Raw genomic sequence first — 14128 nt, forward strand, 5'->3', positions numbered from 1 at the left:
TTCAAATCTGTTTGTACAAAATTGAAGACATGCATATGCATTTTTTCCTTCAGAGTTATAAAACCGTGCTTACGTGTTCTTAACGCATTGTTCTGTTTTCTAATCTCAATCATCATGAAACTGTGCGCATGTGCACGAGCCTAATGAATAGCCATAAATGGATGCTGACACACCGCTATTAATGTAGCTTGGACATAAACGCTAATCATAACAGGGGCCAGAAAATCAGACTTGTTCACATCACATCACGTCTAATTTATGATCTGATGTTTTGCGATATTCTTATTCTCACATTCTCATACAATTTGGGAACAATATGAAACCTATTTACTACTAAAAACATCCTGCTTGTGGAAACAAGGATGGTAACAGACACATCTGTAGATGTTGTTATATGAAACTGTTGAGACCTAATAGGCCACTATGGTATGGATGAAAAGATTAAGGCTCCAAATAAAATGTTGCCCAAATTCCCTCTTCAATATGTTCCTTGTCTTTGACACATTGCTATAATCACACTCTGCTCAGCTGACTCAGAAAAGTCTGTGTACATGGTGTAAAACGTGGAGGTTCGCACATTCTCACTGCACATTACTTTTTTTTATAAATACCAATTTCGGCGTGGAAAGTGGTGTTTGCATTGTTTTTGTGCGACGCATCATTTATACATCTGGCCCCTGGAGTCTCAAACTGTGTGACATGGAGGGCCGAGAGTCTGCGGGTTTTCATTCAAACCAAACACTACAGCAGCTGACTTCACTGATTAGTTCCTCCTCTCTGGTTGAAGGTGTGTTAATGAAGGAGTTCACATGCTCACTAATAGCCCAGTAACTGGGAAGGTTATGGCAGGTTATGGCAATAATTCAATTTACGCGTTTACATGCATTCTAGTATTGCGATAACGAGGGAAATCCTGGTTTACATGATTCACACATAGTTGGATTTCTCTCCTTAAGGAAGTGACGTAAAACTCAAACTTCCTTCCAGTTGTTTTGGATTTTGAACATGGCGCTGCACAGAGCTTATGTTCATATGGTCAGGTTTCTGTGTCTTATTACTTTGCACTGCTTTCTGTTGCAAAACAGTTTCCTTATCAGTCCAAAATCCGGTTACGTTTGCACTAATGCGCAGATGTAAAAAAACAAAGAAAGAAATCAGACTAAGTCTATAAATGTAGCGAATAATTTGAAAGATTGAGCAAAAACCTAACTCTTGTATTCGGGATTCTCATAATGCGATAACGGCCTTTATCCCATCAAGGAAATTGCACCATTGTGTTTACATGACCACTTGAATAATCAGGGAATTGCTTTAGCTGGACTATGATTGGTTTATTAGTGCGTAGGTAAACGCGCTCCATCAGTGAAATCAGCTGCTGTGGTGTTTGGCTGAATGAAAACCATCCTCTCTCTGCATGGCTCACGGTTTGAGATCCCTGTACTAGGTGATGAGGAAGCATTTGATTCTACAGAGTAAAAAGATTTTGTCATTGTCCCATTGTTTTGATATTGAAAATCTTTTATTTTCTAACCCCTCCCTCCCTCCTTTCTTTAATTTTCTTTAGAGAAAGGAAGGAACGAGAATGGAGGCAATACACCCCCCGTTTTCTTTCGATGTCCACAAACCGAAGACATTTAGAAGACTCATACGTTGAAGGTGGTTTTTAATTATTAACTTTATAGACGTGAACTTAAAATCAAAAGTCAAAACACAATTTGATATTTTATCCCATATAAATATTTTTCAAGACTTGATGGTTTACATTTTCTAGCCTCCTGTAACTTTTTAACAGCCAAGCTAAATCCTGCAGGAAGTTCTCCAATTTCTATCAGCAAACATAATTATCTCCCATCCTGAAAAGAAAGAAGCATTATATTTTTAAGTGGCCTTCTTATTTCAACGCATTGGAAAAGGGCATATAATAATGTAACAGTAATATTTACTTGAACATATATTTATCTTGGTATTTATCTTGTACTTCGTAAACAGCTATTCCAAAAGTCAATTTTGGAAAAAATCACAAAGTTCATCATGTTTGTTGAATGATGTTCATCAATGAACATCATTCAACAAACAGAGGATGCAGTCTGTGAGGATCCAGTGTTATCAGGACTTAAGCTACCCATTATCCTTTAAAGGTGTCATTGTTTAATAAAATGTTCAATCATTGCCTCATTTTGAATAAGACTACTCAAATGCATCCTGAATATATGAAGATTAAAGAGTAAAGGTCTTCTCGGCAGCTGTTTGAGCTACTGTAACAGTCATGGTGCTTGTGCTCCCATGTTTCAGACTGTAGTATAAGGTGCTGCACACTAACACAGAGGTGATGAAGTAGTAACAAGTCACTGATACAGATCTGCAGTGTGCGATACGTCCAAAGGTATGTGGGAGACACCCGAGTGTGACGACGCTCCTAACTAAAGCTGTGATCCTGTAGTTAACTGGAAGTCTGTATTAAGGGGTATAATTAGCAACTCCTCCGCTCATGGAAAACTGTAACACACACCGATTATCTGGATGAACCTAACCTCAAATATAAGAGTGGTGCAGGGGAATGTATGTGAGAATTCAGGTTCTGTGTCCACCGGGAACCTCTTCTGTTAGTGTTAGTCTGTCAGTCAGTGTTGGGCAAGTTACTCGGAAAATGTAATCAGTTACTCTAGGGCTGGACGATATGGTTGAAATCAATATCATGATAATCATAAGGATTTTTCTCGATATCGATATATATCACGATATGGTTCATGTATGCAAAATCACGTTAAATAATCAAATTAATGTCTATCTCATTGAACCAAATGGTAATGTTAGGTGTGATGTCAAACAAAACTGAAATTTTCAAATAATATTCCTACCGTACCTCATTTTATGAGAGTTTTTAAGTAAAATTTACTTGTCTTCATCAATTTAGACAGCAGAAATGTGTGTCACGATATTAAAATATCTTCATATCATCACGATATGATTCCACTGAAAGACGATAAACGATAATATTGAATTATCGTCCAGCCCTAAGTTACTCTTTACTTATAGTAATCACGTTGTTTTACCAATTACTCAACAGGAGCAGAAATTATTTACATTACTCGTTACTTTCCGTTTCATTAGCAGTAGCGGCTCCTTGTTTTTCCCTGAGTTTCACATCGCTGATAAACTGGATGTTGTGTTTTTCGCTGTGGAAAGCGTCTTGCTGCCACACAACATTTACAACGGACCATAATGTTCTTTGCATCCTTGACTGAGATCAATTCAGTGTAATGGGAAAACTTCCAGCTGCTGAAAGTCTGCGTCTCACCCTCCATTTTTTGTTTTGCATTTTAGCTAACAGCCGACGTAAACCTGCTGCATGTCCTTAAGATACAAATGACAAAATCAGAACATGGATAAAAAAAATGTAAAAAAACCTTTGCGAAAAAAACTTTCAAAAGATTTTTTAAAATGAATTTGTTTAGACTGAGCCGCCCTCATGGGGCATCATTTGAACAGTCTGGCAGTCTGAGCCAGGCTTAACGACTATCTAAAAACCCATATGAAGTGCAGAGCTCTTTTGCTGAAAGTTGAAGTATTTTTTTTTAAACTTCTAGAGCGCGGGGTTCAGAGCGCTGAAAACATGCAGAGAAAAGAGAAATGCAGAAATGAGAGGTTCCCAGTGGGCACACGGCCCCGTCTCACCTGATAACTCACTTCTGGTCAATTTGTTGTTTTGAGCAGACGTAACACTCCCACAGTTTCAAAGGAAAAAGGAACAAACACAAGAAGCAGCACATTTGTATTATTATTGTATTATTATACTTCAGTGTGATTTGTCTCCAGAAAATGTGGGTTGCACCGAGTTAGAAGAGCAGATGAAGAGTGTATTGAAAACTTTCCTAGAGCGCACCGTTTCTTAGCGTGAGTTTCTGCTCTTGAATACTGAAACTGAAATTAAAAAAAAAAGGTCACTGTGTCAAACTGATCATTTCCCAGCACACCTTTTGTTTTTTCACTATAGTTGTAGTGTCCTTTTAGTGTTTATGTCTATGTACAGTATCTATCTATCCTCATTGTATTGTTCAATGTTAATTCTCTATGCATTGCATTATGGCCTGTTGCACTTCCTCAGCATAGGCTGGCTGTTTTTCTCATGAAATATTCTATTTATAATATTATTAAAGTTGGGTTTCTCAAGTTTTCCTCTGTGTGTTTTATCATTTCACATTCACCATGAGTGTAACTGTAATACATATTTATGTTTTATCACTTGTCAGCTTTGTTTCAGGACTGTGTATTACTTTGTCTATTTCCAGACACTAGCCTTACAGTACATAAACATAACACCTTTATGCTATAATAGGTCAGTTTGCATCTAAAAGAGGCCTATTAGAACAGCAGGGCTACTTTGTGTGTGTATGTTTCATCTGTCCCTCCTGTTGTTTGAAGTGTGTCCTCGAATACTTCCCTTCATAGATTAAAGGTATGTGAATGAAGTGTGATTCTAGGGTAATAATGTTAGGAAAATAACTATAATTAATAGGAGTCAAGGACAGAGGTAGAATGGAGAAGTGGTTGGAAAGTTAATCTCTACAAGAGAGGAAGAAGGGATTTGTTTTGAGGTAAGAAGCAGTTACAGCGAGTAGAGGTTGTTTTTTTGAACCTCTTCATTTAGGCGACACACTACTAGCTAGCTGATATTGATCACAGATTTTGAATTTCCACACTACAAAGGCAGACTTTCTATTTCAGGGTCACTGACTCCTGTTCATTTTGACCACAGGCTCTGGGCAAATTCAAAAGATGTCTTAAGATGTTCAAATGCTACAAACTGGCCTGTTTGGAGGGACTTTAGTAATTGCGTAGTAAGGGGAGCCAATGAGGCCAAGTCCAGTTAGGATGCATTCCCTGTTAGTCTGAAACTGAGGCTGCTACAGAGATGTGACAGCCTCGATATCTTGGTTACTCATGTACGAGTACACTTAAACTATTAGACACTAGACAAGTGAAACATATAAATAGAACAGGAGTCATGGAATGCAAGAGAAAGAGGAAGAAAAAGGAAGAGCGAGTGAGTTTAGTGAGAAAGTTCAACCCTGCTTCACTGCAGAGAACAGAGGATGGGCTTTCTACCTAATGACGCATGCTGCTTCCTTCTTTTCTTGCGGTCAGCAGTGAAGAACTATGGGGGAGGAAGTGCTGCACGGGCTGGGAGTCACTCTAATCTGTTGAGTCTCAGTTGGTAGAGAGGGGCGAGAGAGAGCGAGAGAGACAAGTGCATTTAGTTTTATACCAAAAATAACATCTACACTGACAAAATTAATTTTGGAGTGGAGGATTGGAGTAAAAAAAAGTGCATTATGGTAAGTTAAAGTTACTGACATATAAAATATTTATGCTTTTGAGGTTAGACTTGCCTGTGTTTTGAAATACTGACTGTTTCTTCCTCATTATTCCATTTTGATTTGCAAGTGTTTCTGTGTTAAGAGTGTGCTGACTCATGAGTTCTATTTTTATTGCATGCCAATTGCTCTGCAACAGCCTCATAACCAGATGTGTATGCCAAGCTCTTATAATAGGGTAATTCTATATTTATTTTATTCTCTCGTTTTTAGAGATTGCCCCCATCACGATAACTTAGCCTGTGTGTTTACACAAGGCACTGAGAGCAATGAAGTAACCACTTTGACATACTGTAGGATATATTGCAGCTAACTAAAAATCACTTGTTTGTTTTCCAGTGGCAAATGGCTTCTATGGAACTTTTATTTTGCCTTCTATATGGTAAGTTATCACTTTGACTTTTAAATTGTCATAGCGGCAACACAATGGGTTTGTGCTCTGTGTGCTATCTGTGTTTATACGGTGTGTAACTGTTAGTGTCCTTGTGTGTCGCTCTAAGTTCTTAGTGCATGCTTCTGTTTCATGTCTGCATAATTCATCTGTTTTATATTTTATGACTCATGTGCATAGCTCTGAACTTAACTTTTATTATCTTTGTTCACTCACCTGCCCAGGGACTACAGGTGAAAATGATTTACAATTATGTGTACTAATGTGCATTGGGTTTGTGTTGGCTAACACTGAATATAGTGGTTTGTCTTGGTGTAATATATGGGTCGGCAAGAAAGGGCAGGAAACTATTAGTGTATCATAGTATATTACATAAATACCTAATATACCATGAGAGTATATTACTGCATATTAATACTGATAGCTAGGCACCCATGTGTGATGAGTGCACAGTATAATACCTTTACAACATCAAATTAGACTGTCATGCTGAGCTTTAATGACACATTTAGTCACTTAAAGTTTCATTATACAACTTTTGGCCTTGAGGGAGGAAGTGCACCATCATTCCCCCTCCTCCCCCTCACTTGGTCAAGTTCCCATGGCAACACTTGTCTCTTATCTTGATGAGCTGTCATATAGCCTGAAGTAACCCACATCCGTAAAGCTACAACAGGTGTTAAAGAAGCAGACAGCTGACGCAGAAATCTGCAAAAAAACAAAAGCAATGCAGTTTATTGTGGTTTTAAACACATCTTGTGGTCTTGTCTGACGCACATTTGACTTCACTGCTTTCTGCCATTGTTCTTGTTACAATGACTTCCCTGCACTGTGGCCGCTAGCCTCACCTTGATAGTCACCTAAGCCCACCTCACCGGGCACCCAAGATAAAAGATATACGCCCCAAAACATCCCGCACATCACTGAGCAGCTGATTTCAGCCACACAGATGAATTTAGGCACATAGACACAAGGTCACAGACACACAAAGACTGAGAATGTGTACTATATCCTATTAATTTGTTATTTTAAAGGCAAAAAGTAAGGTTCATATTGTAGCTTTGACTTGCAGCGCTTGACGCTCTGCTAAAGGCCCTGACACACCAAACCAACTTCAAAGAACCAGCGGCGATGAAGGCCGACTGTTGCGTCGCCTCACGTCGCCTGCGTCTGGTCCAAAAAGTTGCACTTGAACACACCGCAAAGACTACACCCGATGGCCAACTAGCACGTACGTTCTGCGCCCGCGTGAGAGGACATAACTCTCCATACCTTATGTCTGATAAGAAGTTGCAAATGGCACTGGCGTTGTCAGCCCTTGGTCTTTTGGTTGTGGAAGAAGAAAGGAAGAGGCGGAGGCGAAAAATAAGGAGAAACCGCACTAAATGGGTGAAATCATGAATACGCCAGCGACAGGCTCAAGGGGCTTTCCCGAACCTGTGTCGAGAGCTGGAGATAAATGAAACCCCAGATTTTAAAAATTTCGCTCGGCTCTTTCCCGTTCAGTTCCACATGTTGAAGGAATTTATCAGTCCAATCATCCAGAGGCAAAACACGAACTACCAATCAGAGTGATCTCTCTCACCGACGGGCTCCGCCGCCGATTCAACATGCTCAATTGGCCGAAAAGCCGCCGACAGGGTCCGACTAGTGCCGACGTTGCAGGACACACCGCAAAAACTAGGGACACAGACGCTTACCGACGGCCCGACATTGGCCGACGGTCAGTGTGTCGGGGCCTTGAAACACATTTAGCTCTCTGTGCTTTCAGAACACCGAGTCCTTTCCATTCAAACTAATTGGAAAATGGGCAGGCCAAGTGAATGAAAGTTTCGATGAAATAGGCTCTCACTGCTTATTTCAAACAGCGTCATATGAAAGGGGACGTGTGGTTTCTGCACAGCTGTAACCTCTGAGAAAGTTTACATCCCTGTTTGTTTGTGTGTGTGTTCCATTGTTTCCTGGAGCCGGCTGCTACCTGGTTTCATCTGGTGTCAAATCTGTGTGTAGTTTGAACAGCCAGCATGGTTCACAAAATGTCCTCCATTTGGTCAGAAAGATTCCTGAAATGGCAACAGTGAGTCAGAGGACGCCACACTCTACCACATAACACCACGTTGTGTCACGGACAGTCGAAACAGGAAGAGTTCAGGCATTATGACGTCGTTCACTTAAGCAATATTACACGAGAAGGTGAGCTTTACCGTCGTTATTGGCACGACAGTGATGCAGTGACGACCGAGGCGCTTACCCTCGAGTGTAATATTGTGATTATACAACGGTTACCAACAAAATAAAAGATAGAACCAAAATGTATTCATATTGTGGGGCAATTCGCTCTCAAAATAAAAAACTTTTTGCTAGTGTTATCTCCGTTTCCCTGGAAATACATGGGGTCTGACTGGAAAACAATCAGTCACGTCAGTAGCAGGGTTGCCAGGTCTGTGTGACAAAACCAGCACAATGGCCAATCAAAACCAGCCCAAAACCAGCCCAACGGCCAATAAAACCAGCCCAATACCAGAACTCAAAATATGCCTCTGCCAAACCATATACACTGCTTTTAAAGTCCAACAGCATTGCTATCATGTATTGCTAAATGTATTGTAATATCTACAAAGTAACACCATAAATGTTTAGTGTGCCAGCATTAAAAGCAGTTTTCCCTAAACAGTTCTTTCACCTAGGTCCTAAAATGGCCTTGTGTAATTAGATACAGTATATTATCATAAATAAAATATAGCTCTGTGGTGTAGACCAGTGGTTCTCAACCTTTTTGTAGTCTCAGGGATCGTCTGATAAGATTTAGTTATTCCATAACTGTCTGTACTGTAGATTGGCAGATTAACAGTGAAGAGTGTGAAACCTATGAACAGAATAGTCATTATTATACATTCTCTCATTGGGCTAACTTCTAGTCAATGAAATAATAGTGAAATTAAAATATTCCCCATTTTTCTGGGGACCCCCTGGAACCCCCTCAAGGACCCCTGGGGGTCCCCGGACCCCAGGTTGAGAACCGCTGGTGTAGACCAATTCACTGACGCACAAACTAACCTGTTGCTTTGTCTTTTCACTTTCTCTTCCCTTTTCCCTCTTCCTCCCTGCCTGGACAACATGAATGTATTGTTTTTATTTCATATGCATTTACTGTAGTTAATGCAATACCTTATTTCAACTGAAACACCTTATCATGTTGCTTCACTATGTTTTAATCATATACTTATAGTAAATACATGTGTAAATAGGCTGTGTATTTACTGTTAGCATTTTTGTTTACCTTATTTCAACTGATACACCTTATCCTGTTAATTCACAAATTCACAACATTTTAATATACTTCGCTAACTAGCAGGGTTGGGATCGAGAGGCGGGCGCATTACAGCACGTGTGTGTGCTGTGTGTGTCATAGACTGTGTGTGTGTGTGTGTGTGTGTGTGTGTGTGTGTACATGGGTGGCGTGTTGGCGTGTGTGTACGTGCTGATCTGGAGTCAGTTTGGTAGGATTTGGGTATAAATAAATTATTTCATTGAAAATATGGATTTTTATTTATAGATATTATTCATGTAATTTGCATGCAAAATAGGTCTACCCAACCAGCGGACAAAAAATTCAACCCGCGGCAACACTTCAAAAGTAGCCCAATTCCGCTGGAAAACCGCAGACCTGGCAACCCTGGTCTGTAGACTCTAGGGGTGTCACGATTCTCCAAATCCACGATTCGATTTGACTTTCGATTTTAAGGTCACGATTCGATTCGATTTAAACATTTTTTTTTTCAGCACTGACGGCTATGCCATTGTTAGACTATCGAGTCTTGATTTGTAAAGATCAACAGATCACTGGTTTTATGGTTTTATACTGTCATTTACATTTTCAAATTCTTTAAATTTCTTCTTTAAAAAGATGGTATCAAGTGTGATATAACTGCCATATTTTTTTTTTTTTGGAATGTACCACACTAAGGCCATATGGTCACATTTTTTTCCATTTAAAAAAAACACAACTTTCCCTTTAATTTGGTACCAAATACATGGCAAGGCGATTCAGGGCGTCTCCTTACTTAAGTGTCATTCACAGTATGACAACAAAACAGATCCTTCCTATCTTGGCTAATGATAAGCTTTCAAATTAACGTTACATACAAAACCTCCAGCGCTTCAGCCCACACAGTAATAAGATCAGACAATAATAGTCGCCAAACGTATATGGATAAAAGTCGCTGCAACCCGGCCAGTCCTCCTACCGACTCTTCGGCGCACCGCCTCCCGGAAAACAGCATCCGTCTCCGGCGGTGAGAGCCAGGTACGTCCCGCTGTTTAGTGAAGGTGATCTTGTGTCTTGTTTTATCGAGCAAGAACAAGCTATTTCCATCAAAAGACTTCAACTCACAATGTCTTCGTAACTTTCCACTACATACGGCGGGTCAGGTTCTGTCTCACAGCACAATCTGACAGCTTCCAGAAGGTTTTAAAAGCATGCCGCTTAGCCGGCGAAGCCATTTTTAGATCTACCGGTGGAGGACGACTAAACCCGGTCTGGTCTCAGTGTCACCAGATATACAGTATTTTCCGGTTCCGGTTCATTGATGACAACTTGAAGTATATATAAAACAAAGCTGATAACTTGTACATTTTAAACAATTTAAAAATGACGGGCGCTCTTGGGCGCTATAGTGAAATATACATGGATGTATTAGGAAATATAGAACGGGCGCTCTGTAGCAGCTACGCTGTGTTGTCATTGAAATGTTTTGTTTTTTTTCTTCAGAGGCATGCAAGTAGGCAGGGGTGGAGAGAAAAAAAATACTGGGAGAATCGCAAACCTGCTTGTGATTTCGAAGGTCGAAATCGAACGCTCATTTCGATCGATTTTCGATTTAGAATCGAAATCGTGACGCCCCTAGTAGACTCCTATGTAATGAAACCTCTAGTTTACTACTCCAGCAAGTAGGCCGACCCTTAGTAACGACCTAGCAACAGAGACGATTTCTAGTCCCTGTTGAGTCAGCCAGCCAACTTGAGCTAATGCTTTCTAGAGATCGTGGGATTTCCCAAACTGAATAAATACCACACATATAAACACAAAACTGCCTTGCTAGCTCAATCTTGTTGTAACTAAGATATCTGCTGAAAAAAATAATTTTTCCATGGACAGATTTAGCTACTACATCCGCAAACTTCACATGTATTTTTAAGCTAGTAGCGCCGTGTCACCGACTCACCGGCACAGCTGATGGAGGATGCCAAAGCGTCTACTTACATCAAGGCTGAACAGTTATATTTAAATATACTGGATAACAATTATTATATTTTCATGAGCATTGATCGGTAATTTGCTGGTTTATAAGACATCCTAACAACCCATTTTTAGGCGGCTTTTTGCTAATCAGCTTTTCAGGTTATTGTCTAAGTTACCTTTGAAATAAAGAACAAAAAATGTTTCAGATTTATTAGTTTATTAAATGTTGACTTCCAGTGTGCTTATAAATATTTATTTACATATTATATATTTTCAGGATTGTGACAAGAGTTTTTCTATATAAATTTTAGCCCATATACATTTCTTAATTAAGCTGTGTTGGAAATCTAATCTAACACAAACACAAATAATGTTTCAGGGGTACAGCACCACAGACTGAATGACAAACAAAATGGTTTTTCAGTAAGTGATGAAATGTTCTGATCTGAAAATAATCCTAACACATATAATAACACATAAATACAGCATGTGTGTGTCCAGTATAGTGAAGTCATGCTCCTACAGTACAGCAGCGTCAGTCACATGACGTCCCCGTGGAGCAGCAACAGCAGCAGCAGCAGCCAGTTGTTTACAGGTGCTGATGCATTTGGGGCTATTTGTAGAAACTGAATTGCATACTGCCATTAAAAGAACAGTTGTTGAAACAGCTGTCTATAAAGTCCATGCTGGATCTCTGCCGTTTAGCAGGTGATGCTGTAGAGCTGTTTGAGGGGCTGGCCTCCAAAGGCCTGACGTTTCCACGGCTGGTGCATAGCATATTGCTCCACCGTTTTCTATTATCCAGAGAAGGTGCCCAGTAGCTGTGTAAAGAACTCTCGGACTTGTGTCCGCTAACGGACATGATTTCTCTTGCTTCCAGTCCGCCCTCGGCCAGTTTCTGGATGGTAGTGCTCCTGATGCTGTGATTTGTGTAAATCACTGATGTGCCTGCCTCTTTAGAGATACGTGTTAGCATGGAACCCAGGTAATTGACACCCATTGGCTCCAAAGAGTACCACACCTCCCCTAACTTTTCTCCTCTCTTTGGATGGAGGTAAAAAGCTTTAGCCTCTTTAGGAATTTTAGATAGGTACGTTTCAAATGATGAAACTGGGCACAATTCACTCCCCGGGTCTTCAAACATAGCCCCTCTTCTGCTTTGATGATCCCTTTCATGATGGTTTTTGTGGTTCTTTGTTTCCTTGTTGAAGGTGAGTGTCACATATTTGGTGCCTTAAGGTAGAAATAAAACAGGAATCATTAGGCAAGTTTGACCATGTTTCTTCATAACACCTATTATTATTTTGTTATTATTATGCTATTATGCAAGACTTTACAAGTCTTTTAGCCTCTTTGATGTTGCTCTTTGATTAACCCACCTGTTGAATCTCGTTTTATTACGAAAGATTGTGGTGTACGTTTTCTCAGACCCTCCTTTCCTCTCCTCCCAAAATGTAGCTGGATGTCGAACCACACTTTGTTTACCAGGCCCCGTGGTGTGTTTGGGTTCATTGCCTCTGAGTTCCTCAATATTATCAGGTCCTCTTCGGTGATCGCGGGATGATGTTCAGTTTTGTCATGGCCTGCTCTCCTGAGAAACTTTATGAGTCCACTAAAGACATTATTTGACGTAGTGAACTCATTGTCTTGCATGATACACCATGCCCGACTAAGAGGAGGGTCTATAATAAAGCGGTTAATGCCAGCTCTCAACCCGACGTAGCTACTAATGGAGTAGTACTGACCCTGGTTACTTCTAATTGAACCATAAATTTTGCAGAGAATCCTGTTGAGATCATCTTTTGTAATAGCTGCAAAATCCACAGCTTGCTTAGTGTTTTTCAGATAGTCCTGGAAACATTTGACAGCCCAAGAAGTTGACCGGGACGTACTGACTTCATTCCTAGACTTCTCTAATTGATTGAGCTCTTCATTTGATAATGCGACATATCTCTTGTTTTTTGGTTTTGAGTTCTTCTCATCCTCTTCCAACCATTCATCAAAACTAAGTCCGCCATATAAATCAAAATTAACAACAAAACGATTCATTTTGTATCAATATTGTAGGCTACGGGTTTTTGCTCCAGCTCTGGCAGTTACAATGTTGCCATGGAAATGGCGGAGTAATATTTTTAGTGATGAGCACGGCTAGGTGTGCTGTCATGCTGATTTGATCATGTTCTAAATGTCTAGTTGACCAATCAGATTGCTTGGTTGGAACTACCCGTTGTATAATCACTGCTTACTGCTTCAAACAGCATGCAAAGTAGTTGCTTCACTTTGTGGCTGAATACAGTTTAAAGAAATCCCAGACCTTGCATGTGTTAATACAAAGAGAAACCTGTTACACCCATATATTACAACAACTGCAGACCAATTATTTATCAACCAGATAACACTGGTGATACATTTTTCTAGACACTGTATTCTTTTCACCCACCACATTTCCATGTTTGAAATTCTCAGATTGACTGTTAATGAGTCAGATTGATACCATTTCCCCTCCAGCTAATAAATCTGTCTTAATGTGATCTGTTCTAGCACCCGTTATGGCTCAGATACCGGTCAGTGCCACTGTTGGAGGGTCTGTCTTGATTCCCTGCTCCCTGAACTTGTCAGTTCATCCAACGAAGCTCCGTTTCTACTGGCAAGAGGACGACTCAGTCAACGTTTTGTTCTTCTGGGACAAAAACGGGATGGAAGGATCAAGAGCGGAACAATATCGCAACAGATGCCGAGCCTTTAATACCAAGTTTAGTTCTGGAAATGTTTCCATTAGACTCGACAATGTTAACATGGAAGATGACCAGAAAACAATCTGGGTCAGCGCTGCTTTACTTGATGAGAACAACAACTCTGTCCAAGATTTTACAAAAGAGTGTAAATCTACTTTGCAGGTTGTAGGTATGGACAACTTCCTTTGTCAGTGTGTTTCATGTTTCCAAAGTGAATTATTAATCTTTACAAATCAAGGTATGTCATAGTGGTGCTCCTTCTCTCTCTGTCTCTCTCACACACAGCTCCCTACCAAGGACCGGTCCTGACCATTAACAAAACAACAAACACTGCGACCTGTACAGCGCACGGCGGATACCCAGAACCTCAGGTGTCATGGACCGG

The sequence above is a fragment of the Centroberyx gerrardi genome, chromosome 10 (assembly GCF_048128805.1).
Source record: "Centroberyx gerrardi isolate f3 chromosome 10, fCenGer3.hap1.cur.20231027, whole genome shotgun sequence".
Lineage (NCBI taxonomy): Eukaryota > Metazoa > Chordata > Actinopteri > Beryciformes > Berycidae > Centroberyx > Centroberyx gerrardi.